Below are 18,468 nucleotides of genomic sequence, written 5' to 3'. Positions count from 1 at the left end.
GCAAGGCAAGATAGTACTTCATGTCGGTCCATCGTCTAAGACTCTATAAGGCCCAAATTCGGCCACACATGGAGTACTGCCCTCACCTCTGGGCGGGTGCTCCCCAGTACCAGCTCCATTTGACCGTATCCAACGTAGAGCGGCTCGAATTATTGTCGATCAAGCCCTTTCCGATCTGCTTGATCCTTTGGCTTTGCGTTGGATCGCTCTGCATCTTCTACAGAATTTATCACGGGGAATGTTCCGAAGAATTGTTCGGATTAATCTTGGCTGCTAAAGGCCGGCAACGCACCTGCAAGCCCCCCGGGGTTGCAGATGTCCATGGGCGGTGGTAGTCACTTTCCATCAGGTGAGCCTCCTGCTCGTTTGCCACCTCTAACATAAAAAAAAAAATACTTAATAAAAAATTTTTGCTTTGCTTTTATGTTACGAATTTATTAAAGCAATGAATACATTTTATTGGCGCTTAAGATATCACTTCACTTTCACTGAAAAGAAACTTAAAACTAATTACTTGCGTTCCTCGTACATCCTGTAAAAAACTTAATTGAAATAAAATTAGCTTACACAGTACAGTAATTAGTTTGTATCTCTTTTTAATTCATAACTATTCAAATTGTTATAGCGCGCTTTCTATATTTCTTAATCATTTATCATCTTCTGAGACTAACCAAAATATGTCTCATCGAATTTTCTCTTATATTCAGTAAGATGTATTCTGGTTATTGCTATTGTTTTTTTATTTTGTTTTATAATAAATTAATGTAATTAACGTCACAAGGTTGCCAAAAACCGCGACTGCAAAGAAAAAACAATATTTACCTGTACCTAAATTGCCTTACAAAAAGTGTGAAATAAAAAAAATACATGCTACACAGACAAATTGATAAATAAATAAAAAAATGTACTGTGTAATTATGAATAAGCATAATTTATTCAAAACACAATTAAACTTTATAAAAATCAAATGAAATTACATTATTATAGAATAATAAATCCACTTATTAATAACACTGCCAGCCGTTCGGAAAAGAAAATACTCTGACCTGAGAAGAACTGCCGAAATAAACTAAAAACTTAAAACTTATTATTTGCCTTTATTGTTCAGTAAAATTAATACTCTTTTTTAAAGCACAAAAGCATATGGCAACAAATTGACTGTAATTTGTACAAGTACATTCAATTGAGATAATATTATTACACCTGAAAGAAATGGAAAGTAAGACAGTGATATAATTATGTTTTTATATTGTTATAATATAATAACTTTATAACAAAATAAAAGTTTCGAAATTCGTTTGTCTAGACAACAATTGATATTAAAGTTGAGTATTTTTTTAATAAAAATAACTGGTAAATTGCTATTACATGTTTTTGACGAAATAAAAATTTCAATAAAAAGTTGATGTCTATGTATATTTTTTAATTTTACAACGTAAGTGTATGAGCGAAACATTACAACAAATGAAGGTATGTTAATGACAAAAATAGTTTAACTTATATGTAACGTGCTAAAAAGAAAAGTACAGGCTGGTGTTTGATATATAAAAGAAAAAAAAAAACATATCTGTCAATATTATTGTAAATAAACGAAACAGATAAAAAAGCATAATGAATGGAATATTTACAAATGTTTTGTGGTATTTGGAATTCGTAGCCTTTGCCGTAACGTTGATTTTATTTTTCTGTTTCATTTTGTATATAACTAAAGTAAATTACGTGTCATATAATATGCGGTACGACATGCGGCAGAAGTATGTATGTTTTTTATATTATTTAACAAAATAATATATTTTACGAGCACGAAGCAAGTTATTTTTAGCATATAAAGGGCATGTAAGAAAAGTTACGACTAAATTCCAAGATATTTTTTATAAATAATATAATGTCATCTCGGCAACCAAAGAGGTATTAAAAAAATATTATATTAAAAATAAATTTAAAAAATAGAAACTTTTTAAATGTATTATACCCCGAATTATATTAATGATATACAAATTTTATATCTAAACTCGCCGGCTTATGATTTAATATAATATAAATGTAATTAATACCTTATAGTACTCAGGATTAATGTAACTTTTTACCAGTATAAACATTTTTACAATTGGTTCAATAGTTCCGGAGTTAGACTCTAAATATAATAAAAACAAATAATATAATAATATAAGTAATCAATGTAAAACCCCGTCAAAATAATAACTAAGTTTGTCCCCGGATGTTTTCGATAAAACTTGCTTAGGAGTATACCGAAAATGGTAGGTTTAATTTTTTTTAACATAGTGGCTATATAAGATTAAAGACAGAAGTCCTGAGTTACCGACTAAATCCAATTGCATCCTAATGGATTTTGAGTATGGGAATAGAGATTGTGTAGTATATTATGTTATTGTAAGGGATGGGGAAAGCATGATTCGTGATCGTTTCAATAGCTGTAGACGTGGAAGTATTACAAACAAACTCTCATTTGCATTTTTATTAATATATTTTTTTTCAGATACATGGCTGACGGCACGTGGTTTATACAAGGCTAAGTATATGGAAGCGAATAACAAGCATAAAGCTATACTGTAAGTTTTATTCTATGTCAAAAAAACACAATGAGTTCCAACCTTTCAATGAGGTCGGATTACATATATGTCATTATGTAGTCCGTACCGTCTAAATCAGAACTCGTTCCACACTTCCACAACCCCTGGATCCGTACATAAAAAGCATTATTTTATCACGTAAGAAAATAAATCAATATTATCTCATCAAGAATAATATAAAATTAATGTTAAGTAAAGTGTTTACTTGGTAATAGGGTTTTGTGCAAGACCCATCTGGGTAGGTACCATCCACTCATCATATATTTTACCGCCAAGCAGCAGCCAGTGTAATTACAGGCACAAGGGACATAACATCTTAGGTCCCAAGGTTTGTTGCGTATTGATGATGTAAGTTATGGTCAATGTTTCTTACAGCACTAATGTCTATGGGCAGTGGTGACCGTTTACCACCAGGTGGCCCATTTGTCCGTCCGCCCACCTATAACATTAAAATAGTTATTTAATAAAATTCTTAGGGGGTCACCATTTCTTTTTATTATTGATGGTGGTGACATTAAAATGTTTGAGAAACGATGGTAAAGCCATGAATAAAAGATCATATTTAATTATAAAATATTAATAAATAAGTTTCGAGATGGTCCAGTGGATAGAATAAATAGATTTTAACTGAAGGTTGCGGTTTCTAATACGAGGACAGATACTCACTACTAAGTTTTCACATAATAATCTCCTCTTGAATATGAGAAAAATAGCATATATCAGTAAAAGATACATACAAACATTGCGTACAGACACGACCATTTCCAGTTTAACTTTAATCTCTTTTGCAAATAAACCTTTATTACCGTTTTATTTCATATCGTCTCGATTCTGAACACTGACAATATAAATTAATTATACTCTTATTATGTACGAGTATGCAGTGGCAAGCGAGCAGCGTGCGTTTTTTATTTTTTAAATTGTGTATCGATAAAAAGTAAATAAATTGTTGCCGCACCAAGCTTGACTCTATATTATATAGTTGTTGTGTGTAAGCTACAGTACACACACACACACAAGTAGATGCGAGATTGTATTTATAATTGTGTATGTTTACATTAAATTTTGATATTTATTTTATATCACAATTCATAGTTTCTATCAAAACTGTTCTCAAACTTTTTACACTTTTTCAAATATATTTACATATAAAAACTTCATTAATAAAAAACTGCCTATCGGTGGCGTGTTACCTACAACAAATATAGCTATTTCTATGGGGGAATATGGAACACTTTACCTATATAACGAGTGTAGAAATAAGTCTAAAGACTTTATGTACGTGGTGATTGCGTGAATTGGAACTTCTTCGGTTGTTTTCCACGTGTCCCAGTGTCAGGTTCAGTGGGGAGGGGGTGGGTGTGTGTCAGGTTATGTCGAGAGAGGCTCGAGCCAAAATCATCTGTGATCTTCCCTTGCAAATCTCCAAGTGAACTTAATAGAAGTTGAAGGCCGAGTGAGCCAGTGTAACCACAAGCACTTGGAACATAGCATCTTAGTTCTCAAGGTTGGTTGTGCAGTGAGCATGAATATGGGCGGTAGTGATCACTTATGTATGTCGTTAGGTGGTTCATTCGCCTACCTATATCATAAAACAAAAACTTACTTACTTAAATAATTATTTTTTTAGCTTAGAACAAGTAATATGTACGAAGCCTATACGAAAACGAAAGTTGAAGAAACCGAATCAGAGACCCGTGTGCTGTGATTTGGGATGTGTTTGGTTCTGTAGACTTATAGGGAGTATCATGACAATTGCTTTGTGTTATTTCGGAGCCTACGCATTTATATCAGATACGAAATTGAAATTTGGATTGTTTGTGCCTTGAATTCCAAATGTGTATAGAATAATAAATATATTTATTATAAAATTGTATTTGTTTTTCATTTATTTACCTTATCAACAATACAGCCAAAACATAATGTATGTTTTTGTTTTTCTATTTACAATATTATTATTTTTTGGAATACCTATTCCACTATCGTCTAATACATTGTGTATATGAATATACTTATCTCATTTTTTTTTCTAAAAAAAGGGCTTTTTCTCATAAGTGAACATGTCGCCCTGGTTGAGAAATACTTATCTCGTGCATCCTTGTGTTTGTCTGTTTTACAGAAATCTTTGCGTTAGATATTTAAGCAGAAAATTTACAGAATAAAGGATATAATATTATAACATATTGACTATCGAAGACCACAGGGGCGGAGCAGTATTCTACGAAAAACCGTAGGGAGCATTTAGTACAAAAGTAATTAGTGCTTGTTTTTGTCGATGAATTAATATGATAGGTAATAATTTGGATATATTTTCCATATTGTGTACATCGTATTCAAGTATAATTAAGACAAATGTTATTATGCAGCACATTGTTATCAGAGAAATCGATGATTAATTTAATTTAGACGTAATTTGATGGTACTGTTTTCGTTGTACTGTGCCCTTGTAATTTTAATGAACTACAGAAAGACTTATAATATATCGTTTGTATATAAATAATGTAACTAGATACATAATCTTTATAATTCCGACAGCTTGAAGATGCATCTCTGTTAAGAAAATATCTCTTTACTCGAGAAGACTCGGAGTTTATTCAATCAAGTTTATTTGGTGTGTCCGATATGGGTTTCCTCACAACATTTGTTGACCTGACTAAGCTAGAAATGATTTATAAACACAATTTAAGCACCAGAAAACTTATTGTTTCTTACTTCCTCGAGTTTGAACTCGCTATCTTAAAAGATTCTTTTAAGATTTAAGTGTTACCCTCGTATGTCACGTCGTAAAAAAAAAATCAAAAAACATTACTCAAATAAAATTGTATAAAACTTGATTCAAACTATAAACTTTTTAAATTCATAATGTTCTAGAACATTACCATAATTATTAAACTTATAAAAAATCACAAAGCAATACGCATTTATATTATAAATATTTGCAATACATTGTTCAATTAAAGTAATTGAGATTATATCTTTGATTACTAGACCATCACAGAGAAATGTTTTTTGTTCAGCTTTTAGTTATTAAAGCAAAACATGATCGTACTTTCGAAAAGATTACAAAGGAGACTGATGTGTTAATATAATAATTGCGACTAATGCTATCAAAATGAAAGTAAAGATCAAACGAATTAGAAATAAAATAATGTCGGTATTGATTTTTTTTGCAAATGTGTCAGTTTTTAGACGCGTTGTGTTCATAACTTTTCAATGCTAATTAAGTTTATTAGATTATTTTACTGATAGTTACCTACGTCTGCACTTCTCTGATATTAAGTGTTAAAATTACTAAATGTATTATGATTATAAATGTCTTATCAGGTGGTTGTTATTTATTGACGCGGAAAGCTGGTTTGGGCTGGAGAGAATTATATTAGAATTTTACATAGAAATGATGAATGAATTAAAATATATAAAATACAATTAAACTTTTTCGAGTAAGAGTGTATAACTATGGCATTATTTTAAACAATGTAACAGACAACCTGGAATTTGCGGAAAGCATTTGGGATAGTGCAAACGCTTAAAGTATATGCATTTTTTGCTCATTCCGTAAGTTATTTACTGTTTTTAATATATATATATTTAAGGTGCTTACGTACAGACATAACTTACCTTCTGTTTTGTTATATATATAGATTGAGTCGTGATTGTTCGTTCTACTCACGCCTGACAAATTTGATTAGCAGATCCTTTGTTTGAGAAGCTGAATGTTTTATAAGGTTTTTTGCGCAAAGATGGACAATGGATGTTGCGCACGAAAATGTCTACAAAGTAACGGACTTAACATACTTTCTATTTTTATCTTGAAATTAACTTAATTCAACTTTATGTTTAAAATTATTTCAAATGTACCGAATTTGTTTGCATTATATGCTCTGATTTCAGAAATTATTATTTCTTTGATAAATAAAAGTATTACAATTATTGTACGATATTATGACCTATCTAAATTGTTGTAGAGTTACATCGATTTTTACTCACAAATTCTTCATCGATTTTCATTCAGGACAAATAAATGGAAATAATTTCGATTTTAAGAAAAAACTTTGGCGGGAAAGAATTACTAAGGAGATTCTTGCCGGCTCTTCTCATAATGATAAATATGCTGAATCGATGGTAGCTCTACATTTAATATAATCTGGTAAAATGAAGATCAAAGATCAAAAGTACGAGACTACTTATTAAAGTATGACTATTTATACAAGTATGCTTTAATATTATTCAAAATTTCGATTGAGCAAAACGGACAATAAGATAGAATTTCGTGGCTTCTGTCTTTGCATATTATTTGGAAATTTTGCGATGATGTTTATTTTAGTGTAATAATTTCAATATTGTATTATAGTAGTAATCGTTTTAAAATAAGGTGATATTTAGAATTAATTTGGTCGATTTTAACCATAAAATCTTATAACTTTTTAAATTTCATTCGATATTCAAATGTATTAAAATAAACACAAGTATATTCAATGATATCGTGGTATTCTAAATCTTCAGTTAGTATAAAATTATTTTTAAGTTCAAGTGTTCTTGAAGTTCTTTTGTAGCCGACATGCCGGAAAAATAAGTTTACGTAATATAGTGGATCAAATCTTGGTGCACGCAAGATGCTACAAGGAAGTGAATTCTGCGATGCGTATTTTACGACTTTAACTAAATTACATGATTTCATTGGCAAAACGCATCTTTTTACTTACTGTGATTTCTAAATCATTGTAATAGATCTATGAATATGTAAAGTACTTAGTTATGCTAAAAAACTTATAAGCGTAATTATGTTCGATTTTCGTAATTTTTTAACTCGTCAAAATATTTCAATGAAACTGAAATACAATACAATGTATTAATACAAATATCCTGTGTAGCCTTTGCTTTGTAATAAATTAACAGCAAGATATATCACATTTGAAATTTTTATTACTCATCTAGTCCCATTCAAACCGTCAGCTTGTATGTAGTAATTCTTTTTGGAGCTTATAACAATTTTTTTTGTTATATTCCTAACTACGGTATAATCGTAGACGCTTTTTTTTTTAATATTTCGTAAGTATTTTTGCCCAAAATCACCGATGTCGAGCGGTCCGCAAACTTTTATATACAAATAATTATTACTTGTAGGTATAATACGTTATAATATGTGCTTCTTTATTTAATTCGTCGTCCAGCCAACGTGCTTTGTTGTTCAGGTGCGACGTGGTTAATGAAAATTAGCACAAATGAACATCATTCGTATTGTATACGAAGTACGAATATAAGATAATTATTCGACCGAATGTCCTCGTAACACAGCACCGAACTACAATAGCTTCCGCCTGTTAACTCAGCCATGGGTGCGTAAATTTCGGAACGGGCTGTGTATTCAAGGCACGCGTTTTCAACAAGACAAAAATAAACATTTCGCCGATGATACCGTTACCGTTACACGGTCACGACATTTGGTGACGTCTTTTATGACGGTTGAATAGTGTAAGTTACTTTTAAATGGAAAATGAAAATAATAATTCAAAAGTTCTAGTAAAAGTAAATTTGATTATTTTTTACAGCTTGAATTCAAATTCAAGTTCTTCAATTTCACTTCTTAGTTCATTGCCTTTTATATGTGTAATAAGACAGATTATTTCGCCAATGTCACGAAGGATGGAGATAACAGGAAAAAGATTGATCGGTACAGCCGAGAATACAAAATCAAATACATATTGAAGACTAACATATAAGTAGGAATTGCCTTGTTAATCCTGAGCCTAAAACAACACATATATCAAAATATGGGACACACATAGTGCTTTCTTCACAATATATATCAAGAACCCACTTAGTGGTGCTTGCCATTGCTTAAACTCGCAGCCTTCGTTTGACAAACGTGATCGAATCACAAGCCCATCTGGGCTCTTTTTTTAACAGAGCTTATATAACATACTGTATTTTAAATAATTTGTTTGTACCGATTTTAAAATGGATATCTGACATATTACTATATTGTCTAACTTGCACTATAAGGTTTCACATTTATTTTCAATTCATATGTTTTATATATTCGTCGTAAATTAGTCCGATACAAATAACGTTCAATGTAATGCGAACGAGTCCTATAACAGAGTGATGTTCAGTCTAAGCGGTCAGCATGTCAACATGTAAACAAGTTCATCTTTGTTTTAACTTGTTTGTTCCCTCACAAAAGCGATGTTTGCATTCGGGGGGTGATAAATGAAATGGGGCGGATGTAGAGATTCACAGAGCTCTTATAAAGTAACCCATACTATGAGACGATTGGTTTTATCAAACATTGTTTAAATTTTTTCTTTAATTTTCGTAATTTTATAGGCTTTGGTTATCTTATATATGATATATCAAATGTTAACATTTAGTCAAAATCCCGACAAAAATTATATTAGCAAGCAATTTAATAATAATAGCATTCAATACTTTTATATTTGCACAACGGAACGCTGAACATGATAATCAAAATTTCACAATCTTAATACGTTCGTTCTTTAACAATATAAAAATCATTCGTTCTCATTACGATTTGTATATGAATTGTGCACAATTTCCATTAAAAAAAACAAATTAACGGAGATCTATAATAAGATATCTTACAGAATCATGAACAATAAAGATAATAACTTAATAATCCGTCATGGCCAGTGGTGCAAATCTTTAGGTATACATATGCATTATTTTATTTATATAAATAATTTCGTGCAGGTCTACGATAGATCCGATCGCAACCTATCCAAAATTATAGGTCATTAAAAAATAATATTTTTCTACGCGACAACATATATCCGCAAAATTCGTATAATCGAGATATTTCGATGTTAAAACTATAAAATTCAATGACATGAAGTTCAACGGGCGGCCATGTTTGACGTTTACGGGTTCGTTCAGTAAATGTGTTCCAATTATGTAATAATTTCGTACAAGGATATAGTAAACTCAATGGAAATTTAACCACAATAAATTATTAATAAATGATAAGCCGTATACGTTTCGTTTCTTTTATTTTGCCCGAGCGAAGCAGGGTTGTCATCTAGTGTTTCTATATTTTTCATTTTCAGATTGTCCGACACGGGTAACTACTGCATACTATTGTATACAATACAGGGTTGTCGTAAATCGTCATAACTGAGTATTGAAGTTTATTTGAATCGGTAGAGATATATTATTATGTTCAATTGGCATAAGCTATGTCGTTATAAATCTAATATAGGGATAATACCTTCGTATTGATTTTAAATGTCTCAACTGAAACAAAATTATCTGAAAGTACTAGTCAATTCCCAAAGTGTAAACGGAAGCTAAATAATGTAAACTTGGATGCTTTGTATTGTTAGCTATGTAATTAAAGCAGTTATAAGCGTTGAATTTTTTGGTTTGGCATTATGGAATGCCAAATGGTATGAGCTACGTCACTCGTACGTAGATCTAGTACAGGGTTCTAAATCTATAGCTCTACGTCACTAAAGATATAGTACAGGGTTCTATGCCTAAATATTGTATTTGTATAGCACGCTACAAGTTTTATTAGTTGGATTTACCGTTATATGTAATGTTATTGGAATGGTTCAGAAACAATAAAAATATATAAATTTATGAATCTTTAAGCGAGGAGAATATTGTAATAAATTAATTGTCTAGAAATTAATAATTATATGACATAAAACCTTTGATTGCCCACCCCTAGGAATAATATTATGCTTCTTCATGGTAAGCTGTGTAACAGTTGTCTGGTCGTTCATTAATTTATTTGATTGTCTAACAGTTTGTACAATGATCATAAATAACGTAAACGATAAGTGCCTACATAACATAACAACCTAATTTTATAAAATGTAAATACCACCCACTCACCATACATACTACCAACACTACTTATACTAAGTATTGTTGTTGTGTCCTGTTCGAAGGGTGAGTCAGCCAGTGTAACTACAGACACAAAGGACATAACATCTGTGTCCCCAAGGTCGGGGGCACATTGACGATGTTAGGGATGATTAGAACTTCTTACCGTGCAAATGTCTATGGGTGGTGGTGAGCATGTGCTATCAAGTGGCTTTTTGCCATCCTGCCTATTTATTTTATATATTTATATATGTGAAACGTAAAATAATACTTAATTTATTTATTTTTAGATTACTACTAATCATTGTAAGGATCTTTATTCTTCTAAATATTTTGTAAATCAGAAAGTATCGTAACGTCTTAATTACAAAGAAATAAAATTAAAACGTTCTTCATATTAAATAGTAGACTATTATAGGAGGTAATTTTATTTTACTTTGAATTTCTCACAACTGTTAATATGCAATTGTTTTAATTTTTTTTTATAAAAATAGCACTTGGCCGTACAATGCTATACATAGCGCAAAGGGTTCAGTAACAACCATTATTATACACACATTTTGTTATTTTTTATCTGTTGGGGTCTTTTTTATTTTACTGTATTCCGTCCGTCGACAGGTAAAAATAAGGTTTTATTGCATGATTTTAATATAAATTTAAACAAATACTATGATACGATTAGTGTTAAGCCCAGCGGTCCTTCTTTCTGTATTAATTGCTTGCATGTCCTACCTTAAACAATGTATTATATAAGTAGTATGAATATACAACCAGGTAGAGGTATATACCAGTTGTACTACAGACACAAGAGAAATAACATATCAGTTCCCGAGGTTCGTGGCGCTTCGATGTAAGTGGTTAATTTTTTTACAATGCCGATGTCTAAAGCAGTGTTGACCATTATCGACGTCGTCATCAGGTGGCCCGTTTAACCGTTCAGTAAAAAGTATAAAACGATTTTTTTTCATAGACAAAACGCATAAAATCAATCCTTTTTTTTATTTTTAAATGATTAATAGTTAATACAGTGATCCAATCGAATTGGACAAAAGTTATACTTTATTTTTCTTAATTTTATTTTTCGTTAGTCGTTCTGTGACTTGTTTTTAAAAGATAAATTTAAATATAAGGTACATACAAACATCACAAGTAAAATTTGTTATATCTTTTAGTTTTTAAATAAATGCTGTTTTCGCATGGAAAGGGCATGGTTGTTTATATTTTACGGAGGAAAAATGCAACGTATAAAAATACATTACAGACACTGTAAACTATAAAGATACGAAAGTTTCATAAATATAACAGAAGGCAGATAGAGCGCACGAACACTAAACTGAAGAAACAAAAGCGAATACAAATTTATAGTATTTTTTGCATGAATTAGACAAAACAAACAAAGGCTCTCTTCACATAGCTCTTATTAGATAATGAAATAAGAGATCGTCGAGTAGTAGGCTGTGTTGAAGAACAACGGGCACTCACATTTAATTATTCACAATAGAATACTAGACACAGCTAGTTAAATATCTATATTAGCCGTAACATATGGATTAAAATATTGACCTCGAGGTGGTTCAGTAGGTAGAACACATGAATCTTTATCAAATATTGCAGGCTCTATCCAGGGCACCTCTAACCCTTTTTTGTTTTACGAGGAGGAAATGCATTTACGCATTCCACTCGAAAGAAAAATAAAGGGGGATATTTACAAGCTGTTTCTAAACTAGTATTGATTTAATATCTCCCCTGTTGCATTGTAACTTTAAGGAGAACAAGGTGTTTAATTAATTATATGATTTTATAACCAGTGTAAATGTGATAAGACTTACTATCGACGTTATATAATGGCTATTCTTGATGTTTGTTTTTAATAAGCGTTCTTGATATTTTTATACAAGAATAAAAGACGTTTTTACAAAGTTATATCGGTTCGCCATTAATCAAATGAAGGTACGATATTAATATACACGTTAAGGCTTATTGCGGCTTTGCTTACAAAGGCTAGAGATATGAGAACTGTGTCTAGTATTGTTTACACAGTCAAAAAATAATACTAAAATTAATTGATCTTCTAATGATATACATTTATGAGAAAATAATTATATGGAACATAAATTTAAGTAACAATAAAAAAGAAATTTACGTGCATAAAATTAATTTAACCGACATGTGCCATACATACCAAAATTTTTAATTTTATTCACACATAAAATAATTGTAATGTTTATAAGTTTTTAAAGAGTTATTCAAATCAATTTTATATATAGCCTATGTACCCCGGGACTCATACTATCTCCATTATATTTTTTTTCTTAATCGGTTGTACAGTTTACGCTTGAAGAGGTTACTGAGTTACTTTTGCATTTACAAAATTAAGTAAGACAAACTATTGTAGTATTGAAAAGATAATAAGCTTTATTATATACAAATTCATTAGTTCCCCGTTGAATTGCAATTCCGATCCCCTGGGCTAAAAACGAACCAGCCCTTCTGTCACCAATGGAGGCAATAAGGCGAGGTGTTATACTCATGATTATGTTTTTTGCACCATTACTCTAAGGGCCAAGTGTTTCGACAGCAAATGGGACAAAAAGGTAATTTGACATAAGACACGAATATTTAGATCTTTTTTTGCTTCAGCTTTTTCCGCAGCGGCACCGGCTCTTTTGATTAAGTAATATTGAATATCTAAATAATTATATATGCCATACTGTTAAAACTTTTGTGTGAACTAGCCCTTACTGTTTTTTTTTAATTTACTTGCTATTATTGACCTAGGTACGGTCGATTACATTATATCATTTTATTTTTAGTTTAAAAATACTGTAATGTCGAAAAAAAATTAAGATACGAGGTACAATATGTTTTTAACATGTTTTGTAGGTGCGGAGTAACTTGTAATCTTTTAAATAAAGGCATAATAAACGGTTATGCATTTTTTCACGGTACTTTTAGCGTTGCAATGAGGTGTTTGATACTCATATCGCGAATAAATACCTGATAATTTTCGCTACATCTCTAAAGTTGCAGGCGTTTCGGCTTTTTTTAGACTCCCAACTAAATGGGATAAGGCTATTATTATATTTACTGAACGTTTTAATGTTCTACGTAATAAATAACAGATAATAAACCAGCTTTTATATGAAAACTTATCATATTAAATGAATTAAATATATTATTATAACGGAATGAACTGTTTCTGTTCGTATGCTACTATGATGACAGTGGTTTAGTGGATGGTTTATAAGATTGCAGATTTCGGGGTTCCGAATTCGTCGCAAATCGGGTTAGTAAAAGTTACTGGGTCAATCTAACAAATAAAAACCGTAAATACCGAGAAGTTAGCCTACTGTCCTTAAGCCTAACCTTCGATTTCGTGTTGTATTGCTTTTACATTGAACTGTGACAGTAGGAGAGAATGCAGATGCTCTTGAAGCGTTTCTGTATTTAAAGGTAAATTCAAAAAATATTATATTCAATTCAATTATAAGGATTTCTTGCCAAAGTCTTGTCTTTTTAAAATCGTATTGTATTCGTACAATACGATCAAATAAAGATAACAAAACTAAGATTTATTTCAACCAGTAGTCGTAAAAAAAAAGGTTTTATAGCACAAAATCCTATGTAAGGACTTGTAATAACATAATCCAACATAATTTAATACAGTAGTTAAATATTAAAAGCGTTTTATACTTACAATAATTTATAAATACTTCGCGAAATATGTTGCAAGCTTAAGTGCGTGTTTTAACGTTTTAATTTTTAAGACCATATAAATATTCAATGATGAGAAATAAACAGGACAGTTTTATTTGTCGAAAGATAACATTGTTATGAATGAGTTGAGCAGTTGGCTGAATTCAGCATTAACATTGGTTCAAAAATGTGCCGTCACGGTAGTTTGCGAAAGTGATTCTGTGACGCCCGCCGAAGACAGGGAGAGCGTACCGCTTGTTAGTGGATAGTTTGGTGTCCTGGTCTGCGTCCCACATAACCCCAATTAATGTGGGGTGAAAGCATAACGCATTTTTTCAGCGAGAAAAAAAAGTTCCAAAATGTCATTTTTAAAATCAACGGCTTTTGTTATTGACATATTTCTTGTGTTAAATATTTTGAATTTAGAATAAACTACTTATTTATTAACAGGCACTATTTATTTTTCAATAGTTTATTTTTGTGACATGTAGGTAGTACTATTTTTATAATTGAAGTCCACGTGATAAGCTGTGTCATGTTCATTTTTTAAAGCTGGAGAGTTTTATATGTTAATCTAAGGAACTATTAGTCTGAAATCATTCTTATTGCCTTAGATTTCCTATTTAATAGTTAAATATATATATATTCGACTAAATAGTAATATTAATATCTGAAATAGTACAAAGCACATCTTTATGTATTTAATTCTTCTCTGCATGTGCATGTTACTGAACTGCATCTAAATAGCTGAACCAATACTGTTAAAAAAAAGAGTTTGAGTTGGTTCCTGCGTAGTTAAGATTGGATCCAATAGTTGGTGGTGCGAACTACAAAGTCAGCACAGGCAACTAGTATATATAATCATCCAAATGTACGGATGACTTCCCATACTTTTTATTCGAATTCACTGGAATTCGCTCCAGTCAAACGTGTATTATAATATAATTTTATTGTTTTTATATTACAATCACGCACAGTATTGTAACTAAAGAACTAGTCAAAGATCAGAGAATCGCAGATCGATCGATCTCGTAATGATAGCGTTCGTTACACTTTATTGCGTATAAAACTAACACGAAATGCTAAAGAGGCGAGAGATTACCAAGGTAATAAAGATATCTTAGTTTATTACCTAGTTGAGCATCAATACAGGCCAAGTGGATATCTCTCTTCCGCGTTTTATTAACAAATTTATTGAATTTGCCATTGCCGAGCGATTTTACTCGCCTTTTTGGTTTATATGCCTGTTTCATGAATGTTAAAAATTAATTGTAAATGTTCCACTGTTCGGCTAAGGCCTCCTCTTCTTTCCGAGGAAAAGGTTTGGAACATATTACACTGCTGCTTCAATGGGTTGGTGGGTACACGTGTGGCAGATATTATAAACACAATTACGCACATGAAATTACAGTGGTGCTTGCATAGGTTCGATTCCGGTGTTCTTGCCGTTGGGCCATCTCGTTAATTTCAAGATTAAGGACGTGTTAGTACCGTTGTCGCGACTTTTATGAATTAAAAGCGAATATAAACCCAAACCCTAACATAGCGTAGTAAAAACGTGGCAAATTGTTGCTTTCATGGATAGTATTGAAAATTTTAATCTTAAAAAGTGGTTAGTAATTGTAAAGGTATCATTGTTATATCAATATGATATTATAAATCGATTGCTAAACTTTGTTTTTTTTTAGACGTCAAAGTGTTAGAAATACACAGTGCGTTTTGGTTATAGAAAAATTATAATTACATTAAACGTTTCCTATGTTATAAGTAAGTACTAAGTAAGTTTTTTTTCTTTTGGCGTAGATAATAAGGTTGATAATCGAAACGCCTCTGGGCGTTCTCGACATTGAATGGTTTAAGCAGAGGCTATCAACTTCCATACAAGAAACAATTCGTATGAAACCAGATCCGGCCTGCCAGCTCCTAATACTAAAACTAATATTTCGTAACATTAAACCAACTACAACCAAGCAACTTTTGCCTCATTTGTAAAAAAAAAAACAAAATAGCAAAATTGAATGTCTATCAAAGCAAATTAAATACTATATATTATATATGTAAATTATATAATAGCCTGTACCAATGGAATAAGGAGTAAAGGTGCACAAACTTTACACTACAAAACTATTGATATCTTCCATTCGATTTGCTAATAATCGTGTTATAGTATGCACTACACTCTTGATAAAAATACAACACTGTTTCCCATGACTACTTATATTAATTTCAATTTAAATTCCAATAACGACTTTGCCGACATTCGAAATGTATTTTTTTTTGTGAATCAATAATGACCGCTCAAGAATTCGACCAAATATTGCGTCAATTCATTGTCAAAGTTGTCTCCTCCTGCGGTTGGAATATGCTATAGTACTTTATTGATTTTCTCGTTAACATTTTATTAGAACTGAAATGCATGACGTCCAATGTCAAACTATGTACTACGCATGCTATAAATCCGCAGCAGTCCACCTACATATTTTTTATTCGTTTAATTTGTACGAAGTCTTTTTTTCTGTAGGAGGTTTATGTTATGTTTGAATTTAACTGTATTTCTATAAAACATTTGTAATAGTAATAGATCCAGTCAAAATATAAGATATTCACTCTGGAAATGAAAAAAAATATGACGATTTTTATTGTAAAATAAATACAATAACACTTTGTAAATTACAATGTTTTTTATGTGTAATAATTTCAATTATAATATTACGGCTCAAGTAAAATTACTATATATAAAGTCAATTCAATTTAAATAATAACATTGAGTTGAATATGGTAACTACTTTTCCAACCCGACTTCGTACGGGTAAAATTCATACAAAGTTAGAGCGCCTTGAAATTTCCAAAAATTGTGTCTTAGCGGATACTTACGTTATAAAAAACCCTATGTTCCAAATTTCAGATTTCTAGATTCAGTAGTTATGGTTATGCGTCGTTAGCTATGCATGATGAACAATTGTCTATGCATAAATTATTTTAGTATTAGCTTTCGTTTTCATTGCCAGTCTGCTATGTGCAGTGTTGGCCCAGTGTTTATTAGACGTAAATCTTCATCGATGATTCTCAATTCAAACCTCTTTCATCCAACCCTCATCTTGTGCTCCGTGGTGAAGGTTAACATCGTGAGGAAACCTGCACGTGGTGGATGACAATCTGCCACGTGAATTCAACCAACCCGCATCGGAGCAGCGTGCTGGAGTAAGCTCTAAAAGTTCACCTCCGCCTTTGTCCAGCGGAACCAGTGGGACGTTAAGCTGTGACTGTTTACGCTGTCAATTAGTTTATGAGTCACAATATAATCTTATAGGCAGTAGTGATGAGTCTTAACAATAGGTCAGATTATAACGTCTTTAGAAAAGAATAACATTTTTATGTGTCCTGTCGAGCAGGAATTGAACGGTTGTTGTAATTAGTTCGGTGCTTAATAAGCTAACGACCCGTAGGATGTTGCACGATTAAAATGACTCTGGTACTCTAGTAGCTTGGATAAAAACTGAAATGACAAAAAATATAACAGCATCACTAGAGTTTCTTGGTGTATCGTTGTTACAGATTATAAAAAAATACGAGAAAAAGTTATGTTACTTAATTTTTATAATCTATTAATTTTAAAAATGTATTCCATATTTAAAAAGTAGTCTTAGGATAGGATTAACATTAAGATGTAAAACTCGCTTCCATTAACCATTTCAACAGATCTGCTTTTCTAGCGGGCGCCTAATAATCACCTAAGCTTTCAAGCATCACTTTAAATATTACTATGGCCTAAGTTGGCTTCTAATACCTCAGTTAACGTAATACCTTATTTGTTGTAGAAATTATACTTTATTATTTTTTATCTGTTTGATTTTTTATCTTAGCTTCAAAACTTGTCTGTAATTCTGGATTCAAATTTTCTCGACAACAAATGATGATTTGATATGTTGATAACGTTTCATGTAAAAATTATTTGCGTGTCCTCACTGTTATTTTAAAACTGTATAATGCAATTCCTAAGCCATAACAGATACAGAACATATTGATGAAGCAACCGCCTTAGTTTTCTCAACTGGTATCATAATCACATATATAGGTACATAGTCCAAATTGAAGTATAATTTACATTTGTTTTATGTAAAGCAGTTGTGCTTATTTGCTATACCATTTGTTTTAATTACAATTATTTACATATAAAAGAAATACCAGTAACATTATAAACTTAAATTTCTCTATACTTTTGCTTTTATATTCATTCTTAGTTCTTTCGATAATGCGCAGTTAATATAAATATATTCTGATTGTAAAAATAAATGAAATAAGAAAATGTTTCTCTCGAACATATAATTAAACC

At 31.1% G+C, this 18,468-nt stretch overlaps 1 protein-coding gene and 1 long non-coding RNA gene across 2 annotated transcripts in view; both read left to right on the top strand.

Moving 5' to 3' along the window:
• The window catches only part of LOC113394189 (mitochondrial glycine transporter-like), a 132,727-nt gene that overhangs the window by 14,053 nt on the left and 100,206 nt on the right, over positions 1-18,468 (top strand). The window lies entirely within an intron of this gene.
• On the top strand, positions 1,612-4,414 carry LOC135193447 (uncharacterized). The gene is made up of 3 exons (XR_010309238.1): positions 1,612-1,754; positions 2,498-2,570; positions 4,222-4,414. It is a non-coding gene; the product is annotated as an uncharacterized LOC135193447 (long non-coding RNA).

Source organism: Vanessa tameamea, chromosome 9 (genome assembly GCF_037043105.1).
Source record: "Vanessa tameamea isolate UH-Manoa-2023 chromosome 9, ilVanTame1 primary haplotype, whole genome shotgun sequence".
Classification (NCBI taxonomy): Eukaryota; Metazoa; Arthropoda; class Insecta; order Lepidoptera; family Nymphalidae; genus Vanessa; species Vanessa tameamea.
Note: the sequence above shows the minus strand (reverse complement) of the source record. Positions and strands in the feature narration are given on the sequence as shown.